Source organism: Armigeres subalbatus, unplaced genomic scaffold, assembly GCF_024139115.2.
Source record: "Armigeres subalbatus isolate Guangzhou_Male unplaced genomic scaffold, GZ_Asu_2 Contig1540, whole genome shotgun sequence".
Classification (NCBI taxonomy): Eukaryota; Metazoa; Arthropoda; class Insecta; order Diptera; family Culicidae; genus Armigeres; species Armigeres subalbatus.
Window position 1 is genome coordinate 101,686 of NW_026942330.1, and position 16,187 is coordinate 117,872.

General features: G+C 41.2%; 1 pseudogene; it reads left to right on the forward strand.

Moving 5' to 3' along the window:
• LOC134202945 (uncharacterized) overlaps window positions 1-14,788 on the forward strand; it is a 42,462-nt pseudogene extending 27,674 nt beyond the window's left edge.
• Window positions 14,789-16,187: the final 1,399 nt, after the last annotated feature.

A 16,187-nucleotide genomic window follows, 5' to 3' on the forward strand; every position in this document is an offset into this window, starting at 1 on the left:
CAACCAAACCAATCCAAACCAATCCAAACCAATCCAAACCAATCCAAACCAACCAAACCAATCCAAACCAATCCAAACCAATCCAAACCAATCCAAACCAATCCAAACCAATCCAAACCAATCCAAACCAACCAAACCAATCCAAACCAATCCAAACCAATCCAAACCAATCCAAACCAATCCAAACCAATCCAAACCAACCCAAACCAATCCAAACCAATCCAAACCAATCCAAACCAATCCCAAACCAATCCAAACCAATCCAAACCAATCCAAACCAATCCAAACCAACCAAACCAATCCAAACCAATCCAACCAATCCAAACCAACCAAACCAATCCAAACCAATCCAAACCAATCCAAACCAATCCAAACCAATCCAAACCAACCAAACCAATCCAAACCAATCCAAACCAACCAAACCAATCCAAACCAATCCAAACCAATCCAAACCAATCCAACCAACCAAACCAATCCAAACCAATCCAAACCAATCCAAACCAACCAAACCAATCCAAACCAACCAACCAATCCAAACCAATCCAAACCAACCAAACCAATCCAAATCCAACCAAACCAATCCAAACCAATCCAAACCAACCAAACCAACCAAACCAATCCAAACCAACCAAACCAATCCAAACCAACCAAACCAATCCAAACCAATCCAAACCATCCCAACCGATCCAAACCAATCCAAACCAATCCAAACCAATCCAAACCAATCCAAACCAATCCAAACCAACCAAACCAACCAAACCAATCCAAACCAATCCAAACCAATCCAAACCAATCCAAACCAATCCAAACCAATCCAAACCAATCCAAACCAATCCAAACCAATCCAAACCAATCCAAACCAATCCAAACCAATCCAAACCAATCCAAACCAATCCAAACCAATCCAAACCAATCCAAACCAACCAAACCAATCCAACCAATTCAAATCCAATCCAAATCCAATCCAAATCCAATCCAAATCTAATCCAAATCCAATTCAAATCCAATCCAAATCCAATCCAAATCCATTTCAAATCAGATCCAAGTCCAACTCCAATGAAGCATTTTTTATGATTTGTTTAGTTCAACGCAAAAATGCAAATTTTTATCCAATTTCTAAAGATCAATTCATTTAGTACCTGGTGGATCGCAAGTAAGATGGGATTCTGTCAGGTGGGTCGCTTATCCAAAAATTGTGGGAACTTCGGATCTAAACAACATTATAAGAAATGGCAACTCGCCGAATCTCACATCTCTGGGCGACGTCGAGCTTACGATCTTTATGGCTTATCTTGATTTTTCGCCAATCTATTTGTTGTCTGCGGTTTACCATTTTTTTACCACTGGCGTACTTTGGCGTATCATTATTTTTTTTGCCATTTTGTTTATAAGTACGCTTATCGTTCTTGTTTTGGCTTATTTCGCTTCACTTCTTCAATCGCTTAAAAAAATTGTAGGAGACCTTGTGGGAGATCAACAACTACACCATTGTCGTAGCCAAACGTTGTATCTTCCTTCTACGTGGAAAACAGGCTTTGGACACCGATAAAGAATCAGCGTCCTTCCGCCTCAAGAAACGAACACTGAATGATCTCATTTATATTCTGCCACCCTCCGAACAATCTTGAAATTCCTGTCAGCCTACTGAGATTGAATTTCAAATTACTTTTCATTAGCTTCTTAGTATGCTGGCACAAACTCAATATTCACGATAAATTTGGTTGCGCATGTCATTCTGTTGTATGAACTTCTTAAATAATACTTCATTTTCAACATCAACACGCAAAAAAGGCGTTTCCGAATTCGTGAACCAGCAAAAATACACCGTGATTTAATTCATGGATTCGGGAACACCAGTCACGTTTTCCAGAACGTTCCAAAAAACGTAAATGTGTTCAAGAATCCGTGGCTGTTGTTCACGAAAAAATACACCGTGAACTTGTTAGTTCACGAATTTATGAACGCTTTTTTTGCGTGTACAATTAAAATCAGAAGCATTATTTTCCACACATCAGCTTTACATAAGGGACATTGTTATCTAGTGAATGACAATAAATATAATCCATAATATGAAATTGAAACAGTTGTATTGTTACTCTTATGATGGTCACGACAACCACTTATAGGGTATCAACAAATTCAATACAATGTTTTATTGCAGTTTTATTACTACTCTTAATACGGTTTATTTGGGCCCTCCTTAGCCGTGCGGTAAGACGCGCGGCTACAAAGCAAGACCATGCTGAGGGTGGCTGGGTTAGATTCCCGGTGCCGGTTTAGGCAATTTTCGGATTGGAAATTGTCTCGACTTCCCTGGGATAAAATTATCTTCGTGTTAGCCTCATGATATACGAATGCAAAAATGGTAACTTGGCTTAGAAACCTCGCAGGTAATAACTGTGGAAGTGCTGAATGAACACTAAGCTGCGAGGCGGATCTGTACCACTGTGGGGATGTAATGCCAATAATAAGAAGAAGAATACGGGTTTAAAAACTTCTTCTAGGTTGGTCCATTAGGCCAGAAGGCTATCTTAATGATGTTATGAAGAGGTTTTGGAAGAGTTATTAGTTTTATTAGCAACTGATCATGAAAACATCTTATAGCGCATGATAAATCTTGAAATGTTACTTGGGTATAAACCTGGTGTAACTCGTGATTCATGCAACGCCACCACATACCGTTCTCCTTCCTGTTTACCACCGAGTCACTATATGGAAAAAGGTAGCCATTAATCAAGAAATGGACTACCTCCAATTTGTTTAATTTATATATCATATGAAAGTATGTATCCTAGATAGGAGAATCGGAAAATATTGAAGCGTTATGTTTATTCAGTCGAAAGATATGGGCTGGCGAATTGAAAAAAGCTGATAAAATGAAAAATCATTCCTTTCTCGTACATTAAAGAAAATTAATACACAATATGTCAATTTAGAACAAAATGTGGAAATAAAATTCTCGTCGTGCTCTTCTATGCTGTTTTCGGTATCACTAGCAGGTAATTCGATGACATCAGAGGTCAGTATACCAATTACGCAAGAATAAAACGATACTTATATAGATTCTTAAAAAGTATATGTTTTGGTTTCAAAACATTTTTGTACTTTTGGAACAAATATTCGGATCTTTTCAGTGATTATATGAAGCTTGTACTTATAATAATTGAATTAAGGGATTCAACATGGCAATCCGTTTAATCAGATGGACGCTATAAACATTTCAAATCTTCCTTGCCAGCGTAACGTTGTCGACTCCGAAATAAAGGGTATACGAAATCAAATTGCTTCACTTTGAACTACTCGCCAAAAATAAGTTTGTTAACAGATTGTCATGAAATTGTTCAAATGACACTAGTTATAGAAAAAAAAGACTAAGTCATACGTCAAAAATAAAGACTGATGCATACGTGTGCTCATTATTTTCTATCTGTGTCAGCTCAGTATAATCAAGAATTCTTCATAGCTACCAGAACTTATGATCAAGAACTTTTTGACATGTTTGGAACGGATAAGATGATAACAGTATGAATATCAATCATTTTTCATTGCGAAACCCAACCCGTCAGCCATGCTCTCGGAAGCACTGGTTCACATCACTAGCGCAGGTATTCGACTACAGTCTGCCACGCCCTCACGCACTTTACGAGGCAAATTACAATGCGTTGTAAATGATCGTCTAGCACGTGCTACTTTGCTAGCAAGATGTACTCAGCGAGTTATTTTTTTCATTTTCTTAATAAACTACAATGAAGCGCATGATATTGCTGATTATGTGGTCAATAATGGTATTAAATTAGATGACCCTAATGGTAGAAAAAATCGTCACACTTTATTACCTTTCGATATGACGATTAGAAAATAATTAACTAGCCATATCACGCGCCGCACTGCGCCAACCAACAAGTAAGTAATTTGCCACTTGACAAACATATTGAATGGAATCAGCTGACTGAAATCGAATAACCCATCAGACCTGTTTAATCGATTGTGATTGTTTGGCAGTGTGATTTTAACTGACTTGTTTGTGCCAGCTTGGAAAAAATATCAAGGATTTGGGTCATATGTGTCCGATTCGTCGAATATCTATTCCAGATGTTTTAGATCTTATCCAAACAGAGCAGCATAATTCATGCGACGTGATTCGATCATCAACGTGAATGTCACGTTATGTGTTAATTAGAGGTAGTGCCACCGATATAGCGCGTCGGAATAATTTTGCGCAAAGTATCGTCAACTGTGAACACATTTTATTGAATTGGCGTAGGTCAATTGGAATCACCTTTTTTGCGCATTCGGTTCAACAGCAGCAGCGTGGGGTTCGTTTCCACGACACGCGTGAGTGAGCTGGAGATATCACTTACGTGAGCATATGCCAGATGCGATAGTCTCCAGGTTTTGATTTGGGTAATTCAACGAGTCTAGCCAACGTACTAAATCCGATAATATTGACTGACGTCAGAATGTACCTTGACCGTATTGTTATGAACATCGACGTAAATTCAACGCTGACTAATAATACTTCCGTTATTAGACTTGTGTGGCTTCCCCAGAGAAATCATGGATCGTGTTGATTCATTGAGCGGGAGATATAATCATTGCTGTAATAGAAAGTCTTGCAGCCTCAGACAGCGCTTGACTCATGTGATGATATTCTCATCGACCTTATGATTATGCTCAATTACAATACAACAGCCTGCACTGAATGTGTGGATAATGAATAAGATTATTATAATTCGGATAGTGTTCATGTTGTAACGCGTGTTAAGTAACTTTTTGGTAAACTAATCTTATTTTTCTCATTTTTTGCGCATTGCAATATGTACTCGGCACTATCTTCAAGATTGTTTTTAGATGTAACCCTGCCATTGCAGGAAAACTTTCCAGTGAAATTTGAAACTACAGTTGAACATTGCCTTGATAATAATATTAATCTTATACATTGAAAATATAGCTGACTTTGGCTGTGTTAGAATCCCGGTTGGATCTAGAAAATTTCACACGTCGGAGTGAGACGTAACATTTTGCCTTCCTTCAAGGGATTATTTCATTTCATTTATTTAGTCAACATCTAAACAGATAACACTGAATCAACAATTTGACGCCACAATACACGGTTCGAGGCCGCATCTCTCCATCTTCTAATACGCTCCACGCTCGCCAAGTCGTTTTGCACCTGGCCTGCCCATCTCGCTCGCTGCGCTCCACGCCGTCTTGTACCTGCCGGATCGAAAGCAAACACCACCTGCCTATCGTACCCTTGCGGCTTTAGCTACCTTCTGGATACTGGGTTCGCCGTAGAGTTGAGCGAGCTTGTTATTCTTTCCGCCACACACCCTCTTCTTGCACACCGCCAAAGATGGTCCTAAGCACCCGTCCCTCGAATACTTCGAGTGCTTGCAAGTCCTCCTCGAGCATTGTCCATGTTTCATGTCCGTAGAGGACTACCGGTCTTATTAGCGTCTTGTACATGACACATTTGGTGCGGTGGCGAATCTTTTTTGACCGCAGTTTCTTCTGGAGTCCGTAGTAGGCCCGACTTCCACAGATGATGCGCCTTCGTATTTCACGACTAACGTTGTTGTCAGCCGTTAGCAAGGATCCGAGGTAGACGAATTCCTCGACCACCTCGAAGGTATCCCCATCTATTGTAACACTGCTTCCCAGGCGGGCCCTGTCGCGCTCTGTTCCGCCCACAAGCATGTATTTTGTCTTAGACGCATTCACCACCAGTCCAACTTTTGTTGCTTCACGTTTCAGGCGGGTGTACAGTTCTGCCACCTTTGCAAATGTTCGGCCGACAATGTCCATGTCATCCGCGAAGCAAATAAATTAACTGGATCTGTTGAAAATCGTAACCCGGCTGTTACACCCGGCTCTCCGCATGACACCTTCTAGCGCAAAGTTGAACAATAGGCACGAAAGTCCATCACCATGTCTTAGTCCCCGGCGCGATTCGAACGAACTGGAGTGTTCGCCCGGAATCTTCACACAGTTTTGCACACCATCCACCGTTGCTTTGATCAGTCTGGTAAGCTTCCCAGGGAAGCAGTTCTCGTCCATTATTTTCCATAGCTCTACGCGGTCTATATTGTCGTATGCCGCCTTGAAATCAACGAACATATGGTGCGTTGGGACCTGGTATTCACGGCATTTTTGAATGATTTGCCGTACAGTAAATATCTGGTCCGCTAGTCGAGCGGCCGTCAACGAAGCCGGCTTGATAACTTCTCACGAACTCATTCACTAATGGTGACAGACGTCGGAAGATGATCTGGGATATCACTTTGTAGGCGGCATTAAGGATGGTGATCGTTCGAAAGTTCTCACACTCAAGCTTGTCGCCTTTCTTGTAGATGGGGCATATAACCCCTTCTCTCCACTCGTCCGGTAGCTGTTCAGTCTTCCAGATTGTGACTATCAATTTGTGCAGGCAAGTTTCCGGACCCATTTTGATGAGCTCAGCTCCGATACCATCTTTAATAGCTGTTTTATTGATCTTTAGCTGTTGGATGACATCCTTAACTTCCCTCAAGGTGGGGCCTGGTTGGCTTCCATCGTCCGCTGAAGCGACGTAGTCATCTCCTCCGCTGCCTTGACTTTCACTGCCTGTACTCTCAGCGCCATTTAAATGTTCTTCGTAGTGCTGCTTCCACCTTTCGATCACCACACGTTCGTCCGTCAAGATGCTCCCATCCTTATCCCTGCACATTTCGGCTCGCAGCACGAAGCCTTTGCGGGATGCGTTGAGCTTCTGATAGAACTTACGTGTTTCTTGAGAACGGCACAGCTGTTCCATCTCCTCGCACTCCGCTTCTTCCAGGCGGTGTTTCTTCTCCTGAAAAAGGCGGGTTTGCTGTCTCCGCTTCCGTCTATAACGTTCCACGTTCTGCCGGGTACCATGCAGCAGCGCGACCGCCCGTGCTGCGTCGTTCTCCTCCAGAATCTGTCTGCACTCTTCGTCGAACCAATCGTTCCGTCGACTTTGTCCCATATACCCGACGTTGTTCTCCGCTGCGTCGGTAATGGCTGCTTTAACTGTATTACAGCAGTCCTCAAGATGGGCCCCATTGAGCTCACCCTCTTCCGGCAACGCTGCCTCGAGATGCTGCGCGTATGCAGTGGCGACATCAGGTTACTTCAGTCGCTCTAGGTCGTACCGCGGCGGTCATCGGTACCGAACATTGTAGGTGACGGATAGTTTTGGGCGCAGTTTAACCATCACCAGCTAGTGGTCAGAGGCGATGTTAGCGCCACGATATGTCCTGACGTCGATAATGTCGGATAAGTGCCTTCCATCAATCAGAACGTGGTCGATTTGTGATTCTATCTGCAGTGGTGATCACCAGGTGTACCGATACGGAAGGCTGTGTTGGAAGTAGGTGCTGCGAATGGCCATATTCTTGGAGGCGGCAAAATCAATTAGTCTCAGGCCGTTTTCGTTCGTCAGCCGGCGAGCGCTGAACTTTCCAATAGTCGGTCTAAACTCCTCCTCTTGGCCAACCTGAGCGTTCAAATTTCCTATGATGATTTTGACGTCGTGGCTTGGGCAGCTGTCGTACTCACGTTCCAGCTGCGCGTAGAATGTGCTTCCGGAGTGTGGGCTATGGACGTTGATTATGCTGAAGTTGAAGAACCGGCCTTTGATCCTCAACATGCACATTCGTTCATTGATCGACCACCACCCGATCACGCGCCTTTGCATATCGCCCATCACTATGAAAGCTGTTCCCAGCTCGTGTGTGTTGCCGCAGCTCTGGTAGATGGTATGATTACCTCTAAACATTCGCACCATTGATCCCTTCCAATAAACCTCCTGCGGCGCTACGATGCCGAATCCACGGTCCTTGAGCACTTCGGCGAGTATGCGTGTGCTCCCGATGAGTTGAGAGATTTGCAGCTCCACGACCCAAGTTTCAAATCGCTAGTCCCTTTCCGTCGCAGTGGTCTTCGCCGATGGTTCCGGTCCGTACTCTCTTGTTGATTGTTCGTTGCTTATGTTTTTTTAAAGACTGGCTTGTAGGGCCTTACGCCAAATCCCCTAAATTTCCGGAGGACCATTCCTCCTTCTTATTCCCGGTGGACCATGGTGCACAGTTTCACTTAGAGTCCCTCGCTGGCACTCGGGCGATGATCAGCCGCCCCTAACATGGAGAACAGACACTGTTGTGAGCCGATCCTGACATGGAGAACAGACGCTCAGTAAGATTTGCACCTCCAGAGAGGAGTAACCCCCCCCCTTCCTTGTCAGCATACTTTACCCAGCATTTGTCGTGCCAAGGGATTATGTTGTGCACTTTCAAGAAAGTTCGTCTCTACTCAAGTTTCTTTTAAATAAAATGGTGGTCTTGAAAACAATCGATTTAATTTCGAAAAATGAGCATTTCTAATCACTATATAAACAAAATTAAAATCAGAATCTTCAAAGAAATATTCATTTGACTGCTACTAATAGTACCTACGTGAATAGTACGCAAACACATTTTTGCAGCGTCTGCCTCTGTCGCGCGCTTGTGAAATTGATGTCGACGATGACCGCTGAACAGTTTGAATCTTGATAAAAATGAACCTTGGTGAAGAACACTAATGTGAAACATTTACGAGTTCCACTGATTCTGTCGACGACGCGACGACAACTAGACATTGATTCACCGGGAAGTTTGCTGCAGCAATCACCGCAGAACCGGCTCCGATGCCACATCGCTGTGTGCACTTACTATGGAAACAAACTAAGGATTGGAACCAAGCACATAAGTTTTACGCTTTTGATGTCTGTGCTTGCGATGCACGAACAGGATTGGATTACCGATTTTTAACAATGCCTGGCGAAAATCAATGATTATTAATTTAGCGCCTTTAATATATTGTTTTTAATAGTTTGACAATATTCCAGAGAGTCCGACGATTGAAGAATGGCTTGAGAATGGCCTCTCTATTTTCCCGAAGGATGTTAATGTTGCTTATTGTCGAGAAACGATACCTTTGTTTTTATCTGTTATATAAAATCTGCTGCTCTTTGTTTTGAAATTTTCATCATTAGCTCATGGAAGAATGGCAGTTGAAAATCTACAACAAAATGTGTGTAACTAGTCCTAGTAGCACAATTGATATAAATGAGTATACGAGACTGTATGTGTTGCTCGGGAGCTGTATGTACCTGGCCTTGCTCGGAATTGCCCGTTTGATTTGCAGTTTTTTTACAATCTTAAAATGATACAACAAATTGGTTAATAGTTATGTTTTGTTTTTGATTCTTCATCATTTGATTAAATGAAGGCAGACTTCACTTTTGCAAACATTGACTGATTTTTAAAGAAGAGGTCAAACCCACCACCGTTTTATTTTGGACAAACGCCCATTTAAAAAAAAAAAGAATTACATTCACCGATGTCTTCTGCGCCCAAACGTCTATTTTTAAAGAATGGGTGCTACCCGTTATTGCCTTATTTCGGGCAAACGCCCTTTTCTAAGGAAAGAATCACATCCATCGTTGCTTAATTCCGAGGAAATGTCTGAAGAAGGAATTACATCCACCATGCAAAACCATGATTCTGATGGAGGGATAAGAATTATCAGTGCTTTATACTCAGCCTATTCTACGAAAGGATTATGTCTTTTTAATATTATTATTCCAGCACCTCAGGCAAATAACTATTTTAGTTACACAAAAAAAAATATGTCATTCGTCCGTTAAATGAAAAACCATCAATATTGAAGCCATTATGCCAATCGCCGCTCCCAACAGGAATATGTAATTTTCAGGAAAGTGTAATATTAGGAAAAATGTCATTTTCAAGAAAATGTTATTTTAGGGGAAATGTCATTTTCGTGGAATTTGTTATTTTTGAGAAATTCAGGCAAATAGTTGTCAGGGTATTGTAGAATATAAAAAAAACTTCGGATGAACTATAGAATGGGGATTTTAAATTATGCCTATCAATGGCCGGATTTAGGGAAAGTCTGGGGGAGGGGGGTGGCCTCGGGCGTTTTTGTACAATTTGGGGACTCCATTTAAAATACCAGTCAGAGATGCATCCTGGACAGAACATGAGCCAAGAGCGCACCTTGGCGTTCTTAGTTTTGTATTCTGAACACAGCACTGGATTGGTACGCAAGCAAAACGATCATGGTAACAAAGATTCCTTAGATTTGGAACTATGCAAAAACATACGAGCATGCTTAATTTCTATCCGTAAGATGCCGACGTGTTCCGTTACTAGCCGAAAAATGTGTAGCATGCCGTCGCTTGAATTTGTTTTCCTAGGATACAAGTTGCTAAGTTAGGTCAGTGCTCTTGAACAGTGTGCAGTTTTCAGAACAATTTGAACACGAACGTTCTCGTGTTCAGATGCATCTTTCCCAATAACCTCCCGCATTCCAAATGACCCTCCCAACCTCTCTATAATCGTTTCCTTTGGATAGAGAATACGTTTTCCAAAATTGGTTTAAACCGATCCATGAGTTAAAAAGTTGTGATCATTCCTATCCACAATAACACTATTCTTCTTGCGGACGTCCCACCAACGCAGAGGAAAAAAGTTTTGAATGCGGGCGTCCCACCACGCATAATTGTTATCATTTTGATCCACAATTTAACATTATTCTTCTTGCGGGCGTAGCACCAACGTAAAAGAAGAAACTCTCTCCCACGCAAACCAACTCCACCAATAGGTAGGTGAAGATTTCCGCTACCTGTTGATGGTGTTTGTTTGCATGGGAGAGCTATCAGATTCGTCAAATCGTCGTTTGAATCTTTGTTTACAAAATCAAATAAGTCGTTTTGTAAATTTTGTCTGGAATTAAATTCTCCTTATTTAATTCTATTGCACCCTGAGACGGGCATGCAAAAACGATTCTTGTTTTTCCTCAATTTGACTCTTATTCTTCTTTTCACCAAAGTCGACCATCAATATTCAACTTTTCATCTAAGTGCCGTGTCACATCGCAAGTACCATTCCGAATTGCACCTATAAATTTTCCAAATCATAGTTCAAAAACATCATAATTTTCCAAAACTTGGCAACACTAGCCTTAGCAAAAAATCAAAAACATGTCCACCACAATTCTGTTCCAACATTGGATTTATCGTTGACTTTCGATTAACTTTAATCAATTATAAGGAACAAACAATCAGGTTTCCCTATTTTTAAATGATGTCATTTTGAAGTGTGTATGTGTGTATGTGTGTGTGTGTAATGATCCTCTGATAAAAAAACTTAATGAGCGCAAAGTATGGCTGGGCCCATAGTAAGAAGTTAATTCCGTGATGCCAGGAACCGTGTTCACCTCGTAAACTAGAGTTTAGCAGAATTTGTCTCGATGGCATTCTGGAAAGAAGAAGAAGGCTTTCTGTGGTCTACAAAATTTGGCCAAAGGACTTCACTCAGTCCTAGGATCTCAAGCTTCATGCGACGTGCCTGATTGGCAAGTTGTGCCAATTTACCTTGCTGTGCTAGGGCTTTCTTTCATTCTTGACGAAAAGATTCCAAATAACCCTTACGCTGAACATGCACAAATTTTATTGTCTTGATCGAGTTATAGCAAGGGAATTGCCTTTGTTAACAATCAATCACCTTTGCTTGCACAAACATGCGCGTATCTATAACACTTTTTATGCACTATCGGCCAGCATGACACAGTGTCTGGCGGAAATCAGTGAGGATTAACTTGGACAGCTGATTTCGCTGATGGAGTATGATTGGATGTTTCCGATTCTCTGTCACAGGTGCGTTGGGACCACCTTAACTGTAGGATGGCTGGTAGGTAGCTGAATGCACTGGTTCAAAATCATGGCAATGCAGTCTTAGGGCCGATGCTCACGTAGCGTTTTTTCAAGCTGCGTGCACGCCGCGTCCACGCAAGGTACCCAGCATCAAATGTAGTCGTGCACACGTTTACCGTAAAAAACCGCTACGTGGACATCGGACCTTAGAACTGCAAACTCATGTGCTTAAGTTCCAAGCTGAAAATGTTGTCGAAATCTGGGACCTTCAGTTCGGAGCAGGTTTTGAAGGATCTGACGTAGGTAGATAGTTCATCAGCTGTTAATATAATCAACACCCCAGAAAAGTAGAGAATTTGGTCGCAGTTTCATATGAACTGATGATATTCTGATAGTGTGAACTAGAGAAGTGCTGACATTTCCTAGTAGCCTTCTTAGCAGAGATATCATGTGGTTAGTAGAGGCACAGCTCAGACTGAGAGAGCGCTGACATTGATGGAAGGCAGGTCAGTATTTAAGCTTCCGGGAATCTCACCGTTGTAAAAAGTACAACACCATTGGAAAAAAGCTCGCTTCTCGTTCACAACACGGGTGGGGCTGCGTGAACGATTCAGGTTAATAAAAGATGTTACTTCAATCAAATGGTGACTTACACTGTGAAATTTAAAAATGATCTTCCATCATTTTTTATACGACCTGAGGAAAACAAGTTTTCCTTTCTGAGTGCTATTTATAGAAAAGTATCCCTAGTTTCATGTCAATCAATTTAGTATTATTTATTAAATTTTAACAATAATTAGTTAGATTCGATGCAGTTTTGAGTGGTCAGGCTTAAAGTGTAAGGTAATTGAATAGATGGTGGTATCGAGAAAAGCATCATCACTAACAGGGTATGTTTTGCTTATGGAGCAGACAAAAAAATAGTTTCGGAGGACATCACAATAACCCAGAATATGTTTACTATGAAACCATTTCCGTTCATGAGTCGATATCGAGTCATAGAACATCGGAAGGAAAATTTCTATCATTATATCAATTATTTTTTTACCAAAACATAAACTCAACAATTGACATACAACCAAAACCAGCGAACAAATTCAACTTACCCAACCAAATCTACATTCGATCACATTTTCCCAATTTCGTTTCAGATACCAACCTGAACTCAATTTGTGGATATGACGACAGCCCCAGTTCATCGCAGAAACGGGTTCGCACTCGAGTCTGGTGTTGAATCTTCTGCCAGACAAGAGCAAACCGTTCTGCAAGCGTCAATTTCACGCTCCGGAGTCGCACGGTTTCTATGTGCGGCTGCAGAGGATACCGATCCAGGCGGGCACCAACCGTAAAGCCTCCCAGCAGAGTAGCGGCATGTCGAAAAAGTATGGCAGCAAGAAGATCAGCAACCTCACTGATTCCTGTGCGCTGAGTATAGTAAGTGAGCAACGTGGTTCAAGTAGAATGGCGAATAATAGTTCTAGTGTTTGACATGTGATGTGGTTTATAACGCATCTGAACGAGGTGCATATTCGATATAGTAAGAGTGCAAGTCTTTCGAGCGATTCGCTTAGATTCTATTTGATTTCAAATTATCACAACCAGCCGGTTTCTCGGATACTGATCAGAATTTGTTAGAAATTATTTACCCAGCTCTTCATGCTCAACGGATTTGCACGTGTTCAAAAACGTCTTCAATGTTTGTTCTACTATTATTTTTGAGAAACTTGTTGGATTATGATGATTTTTTTTTATTTTAACGTAGGACTTCGAAAGGATTTTGTTATTATTTACGTTATATTTTAAGGAAAAAATGAATAAATGGATAAAAAAAACTTTAAAAATAATTTTCCTCTACAGTCCCAATCATTACACGGGGAAATGCTACCTCCATGGCGGTTGGATCCATGCGAGCTGGAAACTATCGGTGCTAAAGAAGAACCGGTTCGCCTGCTGCAAGGGCGTTTGAACATTGTCTGGAACCATCTGGGCAATCAACCACCGTACCGATTGCTAGTGACTGTTATCGGAAATGGTGCGCCTTGCTTGGAAAAAGATCGTCACCCCTGCCTGAGGTGGATGACGTCCCATTGCTTTGCATCTCGAAGGATCTCATTTGTGATGGGTGCGGCATTGTCCTACGTCCATAAATGCACTCAGTGATGAGGACACTGAGATGTGCGCAAGGAAGCGGTGGCATGACCTCACGGTATGGCTTTAACTACTGCTTCTCTGGATATTTCATAATCAAGCAAAATATTTAAATATTTTCAGGACAATCCTGTGGAAATGGTGTTCAAAAAGTACATTCAAAACAACTTTCAAAGCATTCTTTTTCACTGATTCCACCGAAGTGCCTACGAAAGAAGTCTCAACGGCATCGATCGATGAGAAACGAATAGAAGTGACTGAAACTCAAACACAAAGCACTATAAAGCCGCACAGAAGCACTCTCACTGGACTGTCGAAATATGGCCCCTGGGGCTATTTGTTCCTCGGTATGCTGCTTTGCGGTGGTGCTTTATTAGTGTGCGGTCTGTGGGGTGAGTCACATAACTAAGCAAGATGTGTATCGTCGATAAACCTGATTTTAATTTCCTATTTTAGAGTGCTGCTGTAGGTCGCAAAAGCCGGATGCATCAGAAATACCTGGCCAGGAAAATCCGTCCGTTTTTCTTGAGTCTGGAGTGAGCAATTCCAATGTTAACACTTCAGCTGTAACAACACAGTCATTACCTCCATACGAGGATCTTGATCCTCCACCGGCATATTCGGTTCTTCTTCCAAACCAAAAATCATCGGACAATCTCCTTCGTTAGCTCATTCATCGAGCGTGAGTCAACAAAGTACCGATGGCATTAACGAACCAGTGCAATCCAGTAGCGGTGCAGCAAACGTCACTACAGTCCACATTCAGACCCAAACCGGTCATTGAGTAATCATTCTCATAAGTGTAGGTTAACAATAAGGCTGATTTTACTTATTTATTTATCAGAAATCCGTATTGTCGAGTAGGTAGCTTTAGAATACTCCATTTTTACGGGTTTCGACCTAACTCTGTATAGCTAGAACCAAACGATAGAACGATATTATGAAATAACAGTTTCATCGAAATTCGTTTGCAACTGGATGGACTCAAATGATACACTCTTAGGAAGGATAGTTAAGCAATGAAACATTCCATTGCGCTTGGAAAGGTGTTTCTGTTCTATTCTCCTCAGGTATTGTTTTCTTCCACGAGTACTACGGGCTTAATGTCAGAAGGTATTTTTACGAGAAGTGTGAGGTCTCAAAGATAAGCATTTGTATTCGTATTCAGCTAACCGTCATGTGATATTAAATTATTTGTAGACATGGAATAAGTACCTCATTTGAACAGCATTGTGATGTTTTTATTCGACATGTATTCGTGAATTGTATTCGAAAGCCCCTAACAAGGATTTTAGTTCATTAGTGAAGCTGTTGTGATCCAACAGAAACTGAATTATCTTCTGCTCTGCATGAGTCTTACATAAGCATATGCGGTATTTCGAAAAATTTCGTTTCAGGTGGTTCGAAACGAAATTCCGCGGAATTTCGCGGAATTTTAGCATGGCGAAATCGCATTTCTTGATTTCGTTTCGTTTCGTAAAATTACAAAAATTTCGCTAGAAAAAACTAGCTTCTAACGAAATTTAACGGAATTCCGCGGAATTTCGAAACAAATTTAAACTAAAACTATTCTTTATATTATCAAAAATTTTGGCTGCGCCGCTGAAGTTGTTTTCAAAACTTTAGGTTTTTCAATTTATTCTATTAAGGCTTACTACATAACCCCATTCTTAGTCGACAAATACGTATGTAGTTTTCTTCTGTAAAACGTCTTCAGTGTTTCCAAGTTTCAAATTTATATTTTGTGATATTTTTACTATTTGTGCAATATTCATGCGGAATCGATCGTATTGCTGCTGGTCATGGGACGGCTGCTAGTCCGGGAGAACGCGAAGTGAAAAACTCAAAGGTGCAGCCCAAACGGGTTGTACGCAAAGGTGACGTTGAACTACGTAGCTGTATGTAATATACAGGTTTTCGACTATTCTATGCGATGAGACCAAACCAAGCGTTTTTCAATCTGCTTTGTTGTTTATCCTATGCTCCAGAGATTGAGTGAGCATTACGAAAACTGGTGATGTATATATAATTTTTTGGACCAACATTTGAAAAGGAAGATAAAAATAAAATTTTCAAATAATCGAGGATGAACAACACGTTCACGATGAAAAAGCGTTCACATATTCAAATTATCAATTGATAAGAACTCGTTAGAGAGTAAGAATCGTTCGATAATTGTATCTCGATTCGAAGCATTTGGTAAATGCTACTTTTGAACTTATTTTCCTACATAACACCAAAACACAACAATGCCAAACATCCGATTGAACTTCATTGCTGACATTAAATTGGTATTACATTTAATTACATTTGGTTTAAA